The 16,646-nt window shown below is 45.6% G+C and overlaps 1 protein-coding gene across 2 annotated transcripts in view; it reads right to left on the reverse strand.

Annotated features, from left to right (window-relative positions):
* Positions 1 to 16,646, reverse strand: part of LOC126533510 (neuroglobin-like) — a 268,407-nt gene that overhangs the window by 150,809 nt on the left and 100,952 nt on the right. The window contains exon 1 of one of the 2 annotated variants that reach the window (XM_050180681.3): positions 4,292 to 4,778. The exons of the other annotated variant lie outside the window; for it this stretch is intronic. The gene's annotated coding sequence lies outside the window, so the exon portion shown is untranslated. Of the gene's footprint in view, positions 1 to 4,291; positions 4,779 to 16,646 lie in introns of those variants that run through there. 2 annotated transcript variants of the gene reach the window in all.

Raw genomic sequence — 16,646 nt, forward strand, 5'->3', positions numbered from 1 at the left:
ATTAATTACGTCACCGTTTACAGTATCCGCTCAAAACGCGCGCATCAGGCGCTGTTCGGCTTCCAGCGGGAAGGCGGAGGCCCACCACGTGACCGAAAGCGGAAGCGGTGGTGGCGCGGGTATCACAAACAACTTAAGAACAACTTAAGAGCCCACCGCGGGCCAGCCTGAGGTGCGGTGCTTGCAGGTCACGTAATGACCTTGTCGGTGACAGCCGCCAAATTGGCCCTTCCAACTGTTCGCATCGTTTGCACACAATGCAGCGACAACGCGTCTCGTACGACAGACGGCCGTCTGCAAAATAATGTTGCTCCCCCCCCATCCCCTCCCCCCCTCTAATACACAGACGACAAGTTCAAAGCAAAGGCTTCCTAGGAAACCTCCCGGACTTTGCTGACCATGGTTGCTTGGAACTGCTATTTTACGGAGTAGCCCACACGCAGAAAATGATATATATATGTGTACGATGCTGATGTCGAATCTCAGCCTCGCGTAGCTTGGAGGCCCGATGTTCTAACCACTGGGCCACAGTCACAAGCAGACTTTGCTCGTGCCAAGCTATAGGTAGCTGTTTGAGACGACTGGCTCTTGCGTCACGTCTCCTAGTGCGTGCGAGAGCACGTGCATGCGATAGCACGTGCATGCGATAGCACGTGCATGCGATAGCACGTTCACGCGTTAGTCTACATCATGCTTAACACGAAGGAGTTAGATGGGCTAATAATGGTCAACCTCGTCACTGTATTTTTACGTCGTACTTCTCTCGGCATGCACATCTCCTTACTGTGTTTACTTTCGAAAAACATCAAACATCGCCGTCGTGCCATCGCTCCGTCGGCGTCTTAAATGTATATGCGTTCGCGTAAACTGCCGTTATCGTTCCGGCGTGTATATATTTTATGGCGCAGTCAACAAGCATAAAGAATTTTGCGACACAAAAGTTGTGAACTACGGTTTGCGTAAACATTCACATTGCATGACATTACAGGTTGTAAAGCACGACAATGAAGTAAATTTTACGCATCGCCTTTACCTTTACAGCCACTTAGCCGCTTCCGCAAATTCTTCGCTTCACATAGATTCCTACATGTGCGCTGGATCTGCATATGTTTCTTTCTTTCGGTGTGCGTATCCATTTATATCCCCCCTACCAGTGTGCCCATTCGACAGGAAGAAGCTGTAATTTATTTCTATGGTTCTGCTTCACCATTCCTTTATATATATGCTCGATGTCGCCTCCCCCTCCCCCCCCCCCAAAAAAAATGAAGAAAAGCGAAGGGTGGGGGGGGGCGTGGTTGCAGGCAGCGAAATATTTCTTCCTTCCATAACAACGAAGAAGATTACCACGGGTTCTCTCATTGATCCTGCAAGAACGATCAGTCCTAATAAACCCGGCCGGGGACACCCACGCGGGCACCTGGACGTCGGATGTAGCGGGGATAATGCGCGGGTCGCCGTCCCCTCGTGTAGGCTTGCCAACAGAGCACGACTCTCGAAACTCGTGCCTTTGTTTCTTTATATATATATATATATATATATATATATATATATATATATATATATATATATATATAATCTGTTCGACGGTTTAGGTCACGCTCACCATGCTTGTAAATGTCGGCCATGGCTTTAGCAACGAAAATTTGAAACATGGCGAGCATATAACTCATCTAAATTGCGCTTTATTGTGACAGCGAACTTATGAACACTCCAGGCGCATTTTTGCCGTCGCCGTCGCCATGATGCTCCGTGTTGTGCTCTGACAGCAAGTGCGCATTTCGCGATGGCGCGCAAGGGGAAATGACGATCGCCGCTCAGTCTGTCGCGACGTGTATAGAGGAAAGCGGGGAGGCAACGCGTGAGATGGAGGGGGGCGCCTTCAAGTGCGGGGGGCGCTTCAAGAGAGGGGGGCGCCTGCGAAGTGCGTACTTTGCACCGCCGCGCGCGAGCTGTATCTTGAAAAGGACCTGCAGACGGCTCATACCTTTGTGCGCGCTGTGTTCTCGCCACTCTTGCGTTGAAGCGATAGACCGCACGAAGGTCACTTCGCTCGCTGCTGCTGCTGCCACGCTTGCTCCCTCCAGCGTTTGGACAGCGAGTCACCGCCGTCATCGAGTGAGATGTCACTCGATGACACAGCGCTGACACCGTGCTTGTTAATTCAGTTGGTAAGCGAATGTTTCCAAGTTTACACGGCCGATAAAGCTACTATCCTTACTTCGCATAGCTGTCTACTAATTTGCTATCGCAATCGATGCTTCGCCTTTCGGGCGGAACTGCGACTTTTTAAAGATGACTTCGTTTCGTCTGATCCCGTGTAGTTCAGCGTTGATTGTCAGCGTGTAGTCCGTTTTAAGAATTGAGCAGACCATTACTCCATCTTAATTTTAGGGCTGCTAAGCTAATGAAGAACGCACACTCAAGATTTTATCGGAGCCTGGAGTGGCAACAGCATCCCGACTCAATCTCCTTGCAGCGGTGCGTAGTATGCACAGAACTGCATGACTAGCGAGTCTAAAAGCAAGAGACTTACAACTGTCAAGACCGGGCATTCAGGTCAAACAATAGCCGAGCACTTTTCTTTGGCACGTTCAAACACCTTGAACGACAAGTCCTCGTTACGGGTAGTCGGTTAATGTAACGAGGTTAACAAGGTGATTTATCGTGGCGAAAACTGAATAAAGTCTGCCCTTTAATGAAAAAAGGTTGTACACGTTTTGCAGTTATTGTAATGAACTGACAGTTGCGTGCATTTATGCGTACCTTAAACAGTGCTTATGTCTTTTAGTCCATCTCATCACAGCATGCCCAAGTAGCAGTAATCGCCCCCATTGTTTTGACACATGGAAAAGAATGTAAAAGACAAGTGGAAAGCAAGCAATGATACTAGAACGCGCGAATGTGGATGCCATGAATGTCGCAATCGTAACGAGGGAGTCAACGTGAGGTATAGAAAATCCCCTTCCTGACAGTTCCTGTCCCGTGGCAACTTCACCCACGCATAGTGGCAGTTCGACTGACAGGCATTGCTCCACGGACCCCACCCTTGTTTCCGTTCGTTGAACACTTACTCACTCATATCCGGTTTAGCTAGTAAGAGATTTCTAGGATAGACAGGACTTAGAGTGGGTGGTGTTAGTGGAGATTGACTGCACGTGATGTTTGTGATTTTGAGGAACGCGTGTTACCCTACATTTCACTGCTGATGCTATCTTGAATCTGATCTGCGTTTTTTTTTTTTTCGTTTTTTGACCACCGCACGTAAAGCTTGATTGCTATTACGGCGTATTCACTAAGTCATATCTTTTATTATTTTTTTCATGTCTGCAGAAACCTAATCTGCAGTTTGTTGATCGCTTCTTCTGTGTCCTTTATTTTTTTTTTTTTTTTTTGCTTTCGTGTTGCTTGCTGACCTGCTTGGTCGTCAGCCGAACTTCTGCAATATGTTGTAAATAACATAAATATGTGGGAGAGCGTAAGAAAGGCCTGGCCCGCTGTTCAGGTTTTCTAATGTTCACGACAACAGCCGTCAGTTGTAAACTACGCAAGCGGGAGAAGATTAAGTCCCGACGTTTCTAGCAGTTTTGTCTGAAAGGAACTGTATAGACAAACTGAGAACTGTACAGGAGGCAATTAGCGACGAGCATGCGGGACACCCTGCTCAATGGTAATCTATAAACTGTACAATTTAAAATAATTACCGTTTTTTTATTTCATTATACCGGCCACTGTTCCGCACGGCCTAGTTGTCCATGTTTCTCGTCACACAGTAGGCAACTTCGCAGCTTAAGCAGTAGCACGCCACACATCACAGAGAAATCTAGCCTACAAAGACTAATAATTCTGCGAGCTTTTAGGATCACAGGCTCTAAAGCAGTCTATTCTTCTATTTTGCCATCACAGAAAAGATAGCGAGAAAATATTCCATTCACTCTATTTCTTTTTCTTCTTATCTGCGCAGTGACATCAGATCTAAAGAAAAAATACAGCGCAAGATATCAGGGCTGCCGAAGTAATGAAAAGATATAACTGTACAAATGAGAATGGCTGCAAAACTTTGGCGTCTGCGAAAAATCAAACGCAGCTGACCGGTCCATCGCGGTATTTCGTGCTCGTTTTCCTCACGCGGTCAGTGGAGCCATAATTTATGATCCGGAAACAGGAAGACGGTTCACACAGCTCGTTCTAAGCTTCCTGGCATCGGGTGCGTACTACACGGCGCTCACCCGGTCTCACACTCTCCGAAACTTATTTTCGGCGCCCCGATTTGCGAATCCGGCCAACGGCTCACCTGGAGATGACGATACTGCCCTGCTCGCGGCGGTGACAGTAGACGCACGACCCTTCGCCGTCGCTTCCCCTTGCCGTCGAAAGGTCCCGTTGACGGACGTTGACACGCCGAAGAAGAAGAGGCTCGCAAAAGCAGCGGCTATTCCAACACGGGTCGACACTGGGACCGACTCTTCTCCTTCTGCACTCGGACGACGCGATCACTTGCGCGACGATGCCAGCGTCAATAACTGCCATGACGACGTTGATAAAGTGCGGTGTCAACTTCGGCGGCGTCGGCGGAGTTGACCACCGCGCCGCCGGTAATCGAGAGACGGCGGGAGCACGTTTTTTTCGGAAGGTTGTCCGTCCTTTCGCATACGGCGCGACCACGCTTAGACTTTGCCCGAGTTTGGCCACGCGGAATCACGGAGAGCCCGAGGAAGAAAGTGGATACGAAACACTCGGTCGGGCGAACGCGAGAGGCCCAACCGCGGTTGGCGATAGCCCTCGCGCGACTGGCGTCCGCGCCAGCTGCCGCCGTGTTCAAACTGGCCACCGAGGGAAGAGGGGGGGGGGGGGGGCGAGGGAGGAGGGGGCTGGGGAGAGGCGAATCAAAAGGAAACGGTTGAGCGAGAGAAGAGCCAGGGCGAAAGAAAGAGGGTACGCAAATGAAAGAACGAAGAGCGAAAAAAACAGAAAGAGAAGAAAGAAAGCGGCGTTCGCCCGCGGATTGCGCGAAGGAGAGCCGCGTGGCGGTGGACACGCGCACGCGGTAAGGAAGGAGAGAGAGGACAGGGGAAATGGAAAGGAGAAAGAGAGAGAAAGAGTCGTGGGCGCGCGCGCGTCAGCAGCCGTAGTAGAGGCGCCGTCGGCGCCACTGAGAGCGACTCCACCAGAGGGCACTGCACACCACTAATAAAGAAACATGAATGAACGAGGAGAAAAGAAAGAAGGAAAGAAGAAAGGGAAGAAAGAAAGAAGGATAGAAGAAAGGGAAGAAACAAAGAAGGAAAGAAAGAAAGATGGCCGCTGGCACGTGAATTTCGGTCAGCCGGAAAAGAAAGCGTACTCGGCCTCACAGCAGTAGGTTGAGTAGTTCCCTATTAAAGCTACTGGAGGGAACTTTGTCACTTCGATCATTTAACTACCATTGGAATGATAGGTACTACATGGGCATGGATTTGTCTTAGCTTCGTGCTTGCGGCTTCGCACGTCCTTGTGGATTCATTTACTACGCTTCGTTCACTAAGTTTCGCAGCAATCCAACCGGTGGTGCTTGCTATTCTGGGAAACTTCAAGTTCAGCCACACTGTCGAATTTGCAATCTGGTCAGCTTTGATTGGCCCAGAGGGCTGCTAAGGCCTCTCTGATTTGCTCGAAACGCCGCCATTATGGTATCTGACAATGCGGCGGAATTTGAAAATGTCCAGAAAAGCACCCTGCGCTCAGCCTGTCGGCACGCTTCTTCCCTTTCGCTTATCATTTTTATCTCTCTCTCTCTCTCTCTCTCTATTTATTTTAAAACATGGATGATGGTAACGAGACTTTGCACCCTCGTATAATAATAGCTCATTGTTGCATTTCTAATGCGATATATTTCTTTTTCTTGAAAATTATCAATTTCCAAAGTCAGAAAAAAGCTGTTTCAAGCCAGAAGGATTAAGTTAGGGCAAATCCACGTGCTAACTATCATTGCCGTGCTGGCTGAACTGCCATGCTTCCACCTTCCGTAGACACTAGCACGCGAGTTCCCTCTAGTAATCTTTGTAGGAAACGCTACATGCTGCCGCTGTCTTGTCAGATGATGAGTGCGCTGTCGTCGCTACCATCACACCGGCCGCGAAATGACACCCCTCACGAGCCTGCAAAGCGAGAATTAGAGGAAGCGACGGGGCTTTTTTTTTTTTTTCTTAGTGACAGAGATATGAAGCCAACAGACAATGAAGAGGAAGAAAGCATGTGGGAAATTACCTGCTTTTATTTCAACTCAAGCGTTCAGGCAATAAACAAAACAAAAAAAGCGATTAACGTGTAAGATAACAAACGCTATTTCAAGGAAAATCTCCCGCACATGGAGCCACATGGCCCGAGATATCACCAGGTTGCGTACTCATTACAAGCTTCCTTCAGTATAAAGTCGGAATACAGCGATGGTCCCTTTCGCTTATGCGCCTAAGCTCGTCCACGTTGGATTGTGCAATTTCACGTGGAAGTTGTCCGCAGTGCACAACCGTTGGGGAAGGAAAAAGGTGTCAGGAGAACGAGTCTATATAGGCTGTTAATAAACGGCCTATCGACTTCCCTGAAGAAAAAGCGACGGGCTGCAAAGCACGAGGTCGCGGGATCGAATCCCGGTCACGGCGACCGCATTTAGATGGAAGAGAAATGCGAAAACGCCCGTGTACTTAGATTTAGGTGCACGTTGAAGAACCCCAGATGGCCCAATTTCCGCAGTCCCTCACTATGGCACGCCTCACAATCTGATCGTGGTTTTGGCACGTAAAACCCCATTAGTGAAGAAAAAGCGACGTCTGCAGATTTTGTTTACGCAGTAAACACTTTAGAACACGTTAAAGCCTTTTTGGGCGTGTCTTGTGCCCGAATAATAAACTTCAGGTGTCTGGCTTGCGTTTCCTCTCCTGAAAAATTCTGCGCTCGATAATTTCCTGTGAAGAATGGTACGCCACGTTGGTAGCGCGTTTACCGTTCGTGACGTGGACGTACCCGTCGCACAGAGTTACAGAAAGGGAAAACATGCAAGATAGGCGTAAATTTTTGTTTGAGAACCAGATATGTAAGCCCCAAGGGGGGAGGGGGGGGGGGGAGGCCCACTTTACTCAGAGTGAAATGTTTTTGCATAATCAAGGGTGTTGGTTTGTTCTATGGCTGACTACCTTTTTGCAAAGGCTGTAAACACATCTGTTTCTTCACCGGATACAATGTTCAGCTCGCTCAAACTACGTCTGCAATTAGAGCGGTCGTAAATAAAAACGTCTACTAATTACGTCCACCTGGTGAACACCGAAACACCACAAACACGACACCAGAGTTCGGCAGGGATAGCTACAAAAGTTCTTTTTTAATAAGTACCGATTCCCACAACCTGGTTAGTACCGAAATACCTGACACCAGAGTTGTAAAATAATAGCTACGCAAGTTCTTTCCCTTCATGCAGCTTTTCCTGTCGTCTGTTTACTTTGACGAGCAATTTTGCGTCGTCATGTTTACTTGCCACAAGAAAGTCGTCAAAAGAGTTGAGTTCATTCGTACCCATCACCGATTAGAACTTGCCTCCCAAAAGGTGAACGCGTTATAGCCACTAACCGGCCCCCTTAACCCTGTAATGTCCAGACAAACACAGTTATACATCAAGAAAAATCAGTGCGACTTGTCGACTTTTGTTTCTTTCGGTAACGGATAAGCCAATTCGGGATAATACCTTGTGGCTGGCCCATCATGGCCGTATATAGTCGCTTTCGCGCCATTCAACCCGTATTAACTAAGTAACCAATTGGGGCAGTAAAATAATTAAATGCCATCCATTATGACGTTACGCAGCGTGGCAAAGCAAGCGCAATAAAATGTCCGACTAAGTGTAATCTAGCTCGTAGAGTAATTAATAAATTAGTAATCGGTCTTCTGAACCACTCACAACTGAAAGCTCTCTCCAAGCGTACCGACTCGTTACATTTCGCCATACTTTTGAGGCATCAGAATAGCACGTAGCTCATCTTCACAATACGTCGGGCATTGCGGACTTAAGGATGCGAAACAGGGCTGTACTGTGTAGGCTTAAGGTATCTGCGAGGAGAGTGCGGGTCCCGCAGTCCTGGGCGCGCCGCCACGCAATCAAAGCGTGGGACCAGCGCGGGACTGCGACCTGCATGGTTGGCCAGCTGGCCCGGCCGCGGCGCCGACGATGGGGGGGCCTGCGCGCACGCATGCGCGGGATCGATAACTGAGCGCACGGGGCTCTCTGGTCCTGCGGTTTTTTTGGGGTTTTTTTTTTTTAAGCCGCGGCTTGCTTCGAGGCCACTTTCGAGAAACCTCGCGTTCGCCTCGACGCGCCTCCGTGGCTCGTTCAACGCGCTTTCTGCGCAGGCGCCCAGGCCGACTGCGCATGTTTGCGTTAGTTGAACATTAAAATTGTGGGGTTTATTGTCCCGATAGAGAGAGATATATATAAGCGCATATGGGGGCCGCATATATGCGTACTTAAGCTCGACGCCTTACCGTTTAATATATTCCCTGATGATATATATATATATATATATATATATATATATATATATATATATATATATATATATATATATATATATATATATAATCGCCAGGCTGAAATTTTTTTACTCGTCGTTTCATAACCAAACCGGTTTAGCAAATGCCACATATTGTCACGTGGTGGTGACGTTAAGAACACAGTAACAATACTGTGAAAGGCAAAACTAGATTTTTATTGGGCGAACCTGTGCCCACAAAACAGGCTACACTTATAGCACAACGAAAGCGGCGAACACAGTCGGCGATCGTCGGAAATCTGATCAGCGGGTCCAGCGCGTCAGCTTTTATACAGCAGTCATCGAATGTTCCAGACTAATCGTTGGGACCCGCGTGCCTTCCACAAAGTTCTACACCATTCGCGTCACGCGATGAAATCAGATAACACAAGGTTCGGCGACAACATACAGCGGATAGAAGCATCGATAACTTTCCAGAAACTTCGGATACATGAAGGCGCGTCCCGCGCTGTGCGATAAGATTTGTTAGGCGGCGAAACGTGGTCGCCCGATAAATATAAGTACACGTGTCAATATATTACCCATGCTCCACACAGGTCGTCGCGTATTTTCCATGCTAAAGTAGTCCAGTCGTACTTTGCCCGCACTGAAATCTTTCAGAAATCATCGTTTCCACTTACGAGCGTAGAATGGAATCATTTACCGGAATTTATTGTTGAATGCACATATTATGTTTTATTTGAAAATATGTTTAAAAAGCTCATTTTGTAAACCCTCTCCTGCTTGCGCAGCATTGCTGCCTGCAGTATTGTGTAAATAAATAAATAAATAAATATGCGAAGGTAGTGGGATCGTTCGCCACTTGCGACAACTTGTATTTTCCTCCACTTTCATTTCCATGAATTTATCATTTCTGCATTTCATTTATTAAGCACAAGTAATTTCCCCTATATTGTCCTTGGTTTCAGTGTCCGTTTGCTTTTTATGATATGACTAATAAAAATCGGGCCCCTCGGTTACGCCTTTCTCGTATATATATATATATATATATATATATATATATATATATATATATATATATATATATATATATATATATATATGTGTGTGTGTGTGTGTGCGTGTGTGTGTGTGTAATTGTATTTCTGGAGCTGGATTACTGCCAGAGGCAGACATCATTTCCGCAAGACATTAAAACGGGTATTTCGCATATTAACAAATCTTGGCAAATAAGCATTTAAATAATTTGCTTTAGGTAGCCTAATGCAATTTACGCATTGTAGCCGATCACATTTAAAGACGTGTCGACTTGGAACAAATCTTGAGGATGGCGCTAGCGCGTTCCCAAATTTTGCGACGATACGCATTGGTGTTCCAGTAAATTTTGATATTCATTGCATAAGGAAGGCGTTTTGTTTTTTGTTAAATAAGGTAGGTGGTACAACAAGGTATCTTTTAAAGCTTTTCGCCCACTTTTCTTTCGATTTATTTATATTTTTTTTCAGTTATAATTACCAATCAATTCACATGACGGAATTTATTAACAGTGGTAACTATTAAAAGTTAATGCAAATAGTTATGACACCTCAAGGAAATATAAACAAACACACAGAAAGACGAACAACAGAAAGAGTCAGATTGTAAAAACTGATACTGCGGTAAGCAAGAATGTCAGTACAAGTAAGGGCATAAATTGAATGCAGGCTTACTTGGAAAAGTGCCCACGAGAAAAAGAATCTATTGCATTCGTAAACAAGTCGTACATTACGACTGATACAGTGTATTACGATAGGTTAGAATAAAATTCAAGAGAAATAGGTCGCTATTATTTTATTTCTGTGGATAATCCAAAAGCATGTTCAATCGCATCTGCAAGAAACAACTTTCTTAGATGTCTATTTAGACAGCTACTGTGAATTCGCGTTCTGAATCTTGTGCGGGCGTCAGATCGTTATCTATCTATCTATCTATCTATCTATCTATCTATCTATCTATCTATCTATCTATCTATCTATCTATCTATCTATCTATCTATCTATCTATCTATCTATCTATCTATCTATCTATCTATCTATCTATCTATCTATCTATCTATCTATCTATCTATCTATCTATCTCCTTGTCTGTCCTTATCTGTCTGTCTGTCTGTCTGTCTGTCTGCCTGTCTACGCTACTTAAAGAAAAACGACATTTTGTTAAGAAAGTAACTGGAACGCCAATGCATTTCCCCGCGAAGCTGGGGAATATCTCGAAACTGGTGTCACCCTGAGAATTCGTTCCAAGTCAATCTGCCTTGCAATATTCACGGCTAGAACTTGTAAATTGCAACCTATGGGCCACAAGATACCTTGTTATAACATTAATTAGCGAATCTTCGTTAATTAGTCGATTATACAATTCAATTTCCTGTGTAATTAGTGTCCCCCACTTCGAGTAGTCCACCTTATGAACTAGAATTGTGCTATCTGCGACAGGCAACCTTTAAAAAATTTTGAGTGTTCGTAGTAACACCTGGTGTGTATATATATATATATATATATATATATATATATATATATATATATATATAATATGCATCTGTTCTTACGTTTTTCTTTCTTTTTAACACCCCCCCGTTCTTACGTGGTTAATGTCCACGTTTCAACATAGCTGCGCCACAACCATTGCCCGAACAAACAAATTTTCTTCAAACTGCATTTCATCCATTTAGTCGGCTATGTCTGGGCAAACGAATTGAAAGACTCGCTAAAGCGACCGACCGACGCCGTAAGGCTCCGATAAAAAAGTCGGCCGCTGCGATCCAAAGCGAGAGCGTTTGCGCGGAGAGCTAACTTCGAGCAAAAAAGGAGAAGCCGTGTCTCCTTCGGTCGATGTATACGAGATGTCGCAAAACTTTAATGAAGTGAAAAAAAAGAAGGCTGAGCGTGCGAGGAATCACATGCTGTGCTGCGAAGCCATATTAGCTCGATAAGTCTTTTATAAACACACACAAAAGGACGGGACGCTGCAAAGCGACCGGCCAACCGGGCGACGAGAAGCCAACCTAAAATTCACATCTTTCTCTTCCCTTCTCTCGTGTCTACTTGTCGAGAAGAACAAGAAAAAATTATGTTCTGGTGTTGAGCTTTCGCAGAGAGAAAGAACCAGGCGGAGTTAGAGAGATATATACGAAGTTTTATATGTTTTATACAACAATTTTTGGGGAACCATGAAGAGCGGGAAGGCGCAAAATGAGACGTCTTTTTCCGCTCCGAATCCGCTTTCGGCGCCTATGACTGTTCGTCGCCTCGATATCCTACGTTGGAAGTAAAAGTATGTATTCGAGCCGTATTTATGGGCTGCGGTGAGGATTTATTTCTTGTTCTTTCTCGTGGTCCCTGACACCCTGACTCACACTCGAGGGTATATCGCCGTCCACGTCGAGCTGTGTTAGGAGTCCCAAATGTGCTTCTCTCACCATGCCAGGCCTGACACGTATTACATACGACATCCGAAGGCACGTTAGCGGCCCGTTTTTCGAAATTCGCATCAATCTTGTTGCAGCCATCTTTTGTTGCAAAAGCGGGTAGCTGAATAGATAGTGGAAGCAACAATGAAAAGCTGTCAATTTGTGGTGACGCTAAGCGTGACAAGGCCTCGTGTAGCGGTTTCGTTGTTATTGTTTTGTATCATTAAGTGTGTGTGGGGGGGGCGAGTGGCAATATATGGCGACGTCATCATTTTGTTCTTTCTTTTTTGGATCTCTGCTTGTTCTTTTTTACTCCCTCTTCACCGCGCCTGACGGTTTCAAAAGCCTCGCTTCCTCTGTAACGCGCGCGCGCGCGCGCACGCATGTGCTGGCGCATACGAGAAGTACAATATAAGTTTTTCACGTTCTATTTATTGAATTATGAAAATATTGCTGCAGATTTGAAAAAAGTATGAAACCGTATTTGCTGGAACTCTGATGTTCCCTAAATGAACACCCGCGTGTCTCACAAATGCTTGGAACAATATCCTTCACAAATTACTTGCTATTTATACATACGTTCTAACCATCATCTGCAGATATGATGACCATTAGGTGTACCGTGTTCTTCGTTCTCGGCGGTGCCAGAATAAAACAGCTGTCTAGCTGTAGTGGAGTAGTGGAGGCAGCTGTAGGTGCAGCGGTGGCTCCGGAGTAAGGTTAAGCAAGTGAAATTCCTTTCGAGAGGGGGCGGTCAATCAGGAGAAAGCACGACATCGCAGTACACGAATCTGTCTCCGATGCGACCTTAAGAATATGCTCCCCGCTAGTTTGTAGAACTTAATTTAATTAATAATTAATTTAATTATGGGGCTTTACGTGCCAAAACCACTTTCTGATTATGAGGCACGCCGTAGTGGAGGACTCCGGGAATTTTGACCACCTGGCGTTCTTTAACGTGCACCTAAATCTAAGCACACGGGTGTTTTCGCATTTCGCCCCCATTGAAATGCGGCCGCCGTGGCCGGCATTCGATCCCGCGACCTCGTGCTCAGCAGCCCAACACCATAGCCACTGAGCAACCACGGCGGGTAGAACTTAATCAGCAGTGTTCACGAGAAGAAGGGGAAGCGAGTGGCCCGATTTTCGATTAGTCGCAAACATAAGAAGAGGCCAACGTATAACGAAGCCAAGAAGTGCGCAGGGTAAATTATTTGTTGTTTTCCACTGAAGTGTCGCAACGATAAGCGAAAGGGAAATGAAGTCTTGATTAACTTATTGGTGTCCCAAACAAACACCCTGGCTCGGAGAGAGCTATGGTGGAGCACATCAATTTAATCTAGCTGGTAACCACCTGTTGGCACCCGCACACAAGTCCCAGTGGGAGAACGGGGGGGAGGGGGGGGGAGGAGGAGAGCCGAAATCATGCCCGAAACCTTGTTCTCAGGGGCACAACGTTGTAACTGCGGAGTAAGTCACCGTGGCGAAAGCTTCGCACTAAATAAGGATAGGATGTATCCCATGACGCGGTAAAATTAGTCGCAACAAGTTACGCGCGTGCGCCTTTGCGAGGAAACACCCCGGAGATTGCTCAAGCCTTTTGCCGGAGCTTCGCGCTTGAAGTTTCAAGGGAGACGCCCACTTAGAGGTCGTTGCGTCGGATCCGCCGAACGTGGCTTTCGATAACGTCACTCCGCGGATCACACGAATGAACCTGCGCGCCTGTCTTTCATCACTTCCGGTGCTTTCGGAAAGGGTACATAAATATATATAAAAAAACGGAAGCAAGAGGCGTACAAAAAAATCGCAGCCTAGTCATCGGCCATCCCTTCGGTGTTGGTTCAGGCGATGGACGTGCCTCGCATCAATGAGCTCGCTCGCGAGGATATGTATACACGTAGCATTGGAAACAGGCGTTACCATGCGCGTGGTTGGGCTCGCCCGGCTAAGTTTCGTTTTCCACACACTATGAAAGCAGCTTTCCGCTCCGCCTACGTGTGCTCGCTCTGACTGAGACCTGTATCAAGGGCAGCCAGTACTATATGCTTTCCTGAAAGCGACGAACACCAACGAATAAAGATTACGCAGATCCAATGCAAGCTTCCTTTTCAACATTTTATCGGCAAGCGAATGAGAGTGGAGTTACGAGTCCAGTGCAGAACGTTCAGTGCTCCTTTGAATATGTGCTGTGCCTGTGTTGGTTGAACCATCTTGTGTGTTACCTAACCTAACCTAACGTAGACGAAGAAAGGGCGCTGTAAGTTGCGAGTATGCATACGAAAGTGGCTGGAATGCGCTTAAGTTCGAGTCATCATCTTTCTCGTAGAACGGGAAGAACTTAAACACACGTTTCGCGAGCAGTGCTTGCCTCCTTGGTCACAATGGTTGAGTCTTGAAAACGGTTTATCTGCGTGGTGACGTCCACACTTGTATATCTTTCTTGCGCGATTCTGGCAAGTGACGACTACTCTCACAATAGCGGCGGCCTCTCTTCAATTGCGGAAACACAATTTACTAATACAGTTTAACTTCATATTGCTCCCTTTACTGTCTGTTGAGCACATTTTTCTTGTTCTTAACATATTATTTCAAGACGCGAAGACAAGGAAGGTAGTCGCTTTGTCAAGTCGGTTCTTATCACCTTTTGGAATGTTAACACCGCGAAAAACCGCTGTATTTGTGTTTAACGGTCACCGTTAGATGCTGAACATAAACAGAGTTGCCTGTTAACCCTGCAAGTATAAACCAACTAGCCCTGCAACGCACCCTTTAATGTAAACAGAGTGAGTGGGACGTTGGGGTTGAACCTCGGAGTTTCGTGTCATCTCACTCTTTTCGAAATGCACTTGCACTGGCAATTTCCGTCGTATGTGACGACACAACGGTGTAAACTGAATTATGTCAACTTTTTTCAAGGTTTGCGGGAAAAGCACAATTAAACTGTTTCCGCACTTTTCCACATGCATCCCAGTTCGTATATATGAGAATATTATATTGCGTAATCGCTTCCTAGATAACTTTGCCAAAAAGAAAAGGAGAGAAATAAATTCACGGAAACGTAGAATAAGACATACAAGACGTCCCAGAAGGATATTCCCACTTCCATAGCGAAGATTTTAGTTAATTTAGTGGTCCTCAGTATATGCCATATGTGATTTTTTTTACTCGTTCAGGGCTCTGCTATGAGTTCCCTTTGAGGGTCAGACAGGCTCTATAACAGGCATACTTTCCGGGTAATCGTAGTTGACAGACGCGTAGATAAGAAAAAAAAAAAAAACGCCAGCATAATATAATTTTCTCGCAGTGCGGCTTGTGTAGCGAGGTTTAGTTTATTGCCCCAAACCTATATATCCTGGAAAGTATGACGCAAAATACGTTAACTAGTCCAGGCAAAAAAGATATGGGAGTTCCCAATGGTTCACTTGACCGAGAGACCCTGAAAATCACATGAGGTGTCCCTCTTGGTATCTCTATACGTTACTCGCTTGTGCTTTACTAAATTGTTTCTTTACCTTGTCTTTGTTATGTCTGCTCATTGTGGCTTTTTTATTGACGCGACAGAAGGGTGATGTTGCCGCAGAAATACGACACCAGCTTCTCCTTGGCTTTTGAACAGGTGGGCACGGTTAAATACATAGTTGGGCATACTTTCGCACCTGGTATTGTTGGAGAAAGAGCAGACGGACAGTTAATGAACCCAGAATGACGTTATCACAAAGCAATCAAAAGAACACAGTGAGAACGGAAACCGATTCCCAAAGCCACAATACGATAAAAACAATATCACGCACTACATAACACGACGACATTACTTTTATCATCGCTTTTGCTTTTAATGTACTGCTTGGCATGCACAATTTCACAAACCGCCAGACGGAGACCGTGCTGCTTGTGGCGTGAACTATTGACAAAACGCTAGGGAAAAAACACGTTCGCAGATATGTATCAATCCGCGCAACTCGTACATGAAAGATAGTTAAGCTATGAACTGCATTAGGCAATTCGCACACCCTTGGAAAGTCCTAGGAGTTTGGTTCGCTACTGGCCAAAATCTACTCTACACTTAGCAAAGGCTCCACTCGGGGTATATTGTGCAATACAATCGCCACACACGAGCCTTTTCAAATGCTTCAATACATTTGGGCATAGTTCTTCTGTACTTTCTTTTATGATCGATGAATTTTCTTCCAAAATGATAGAAAGTTGGGTAGTTGGTGCGGTAACATGATCTTGAATTGTAGCGCGAAGTGACACAGACAGAGACTAGAAGCACACAGGACGAGCGCTAACTCTCAACTAAATATTTATTGAAACTATAAACTTATATATACATAGGTGATTGCAAATACCGAAGCATATGAACATGACAAGGTCTAAAGACACCAGTTAAACAAATCAAGAGATAGGGAAGCCAAAAAGCAAACAACAAAAAAGACACTACTTGAGATTAACACACGTGCTGTGAAGCTATTGAAATTCGCATTTTAACAGAGACAATGATGCGTGACTAAGGCAAGTCTCTCCTAATCTTTTAATGGGAAATGCCTCAATCATTACTTCGATAAGTATGTATTGAGCAGTAAATGCGTAAATGCGAGATAAAGGTGTCAGCATTACGTCGCGCCTCCTTGGGGCCCCGGATTCATCAATTAAACCGCGATCACCACACTTCAAAGTGTTGTTCA

This window comes from Dermacentor andersoni, chromosome 7, assembly GCF_023375885.2.
Source record: "Dermacentor andersoni chromosome 7, qqDerAnde1_hic_scaffold, whole genome shotgun sequence".
Lineage (NCBI taxonomy): Eukaryota > Metazoa > Arthropoda > Arachnida > Ixodida > Ixodidae > Dermacentor > Dermacentor andersoni.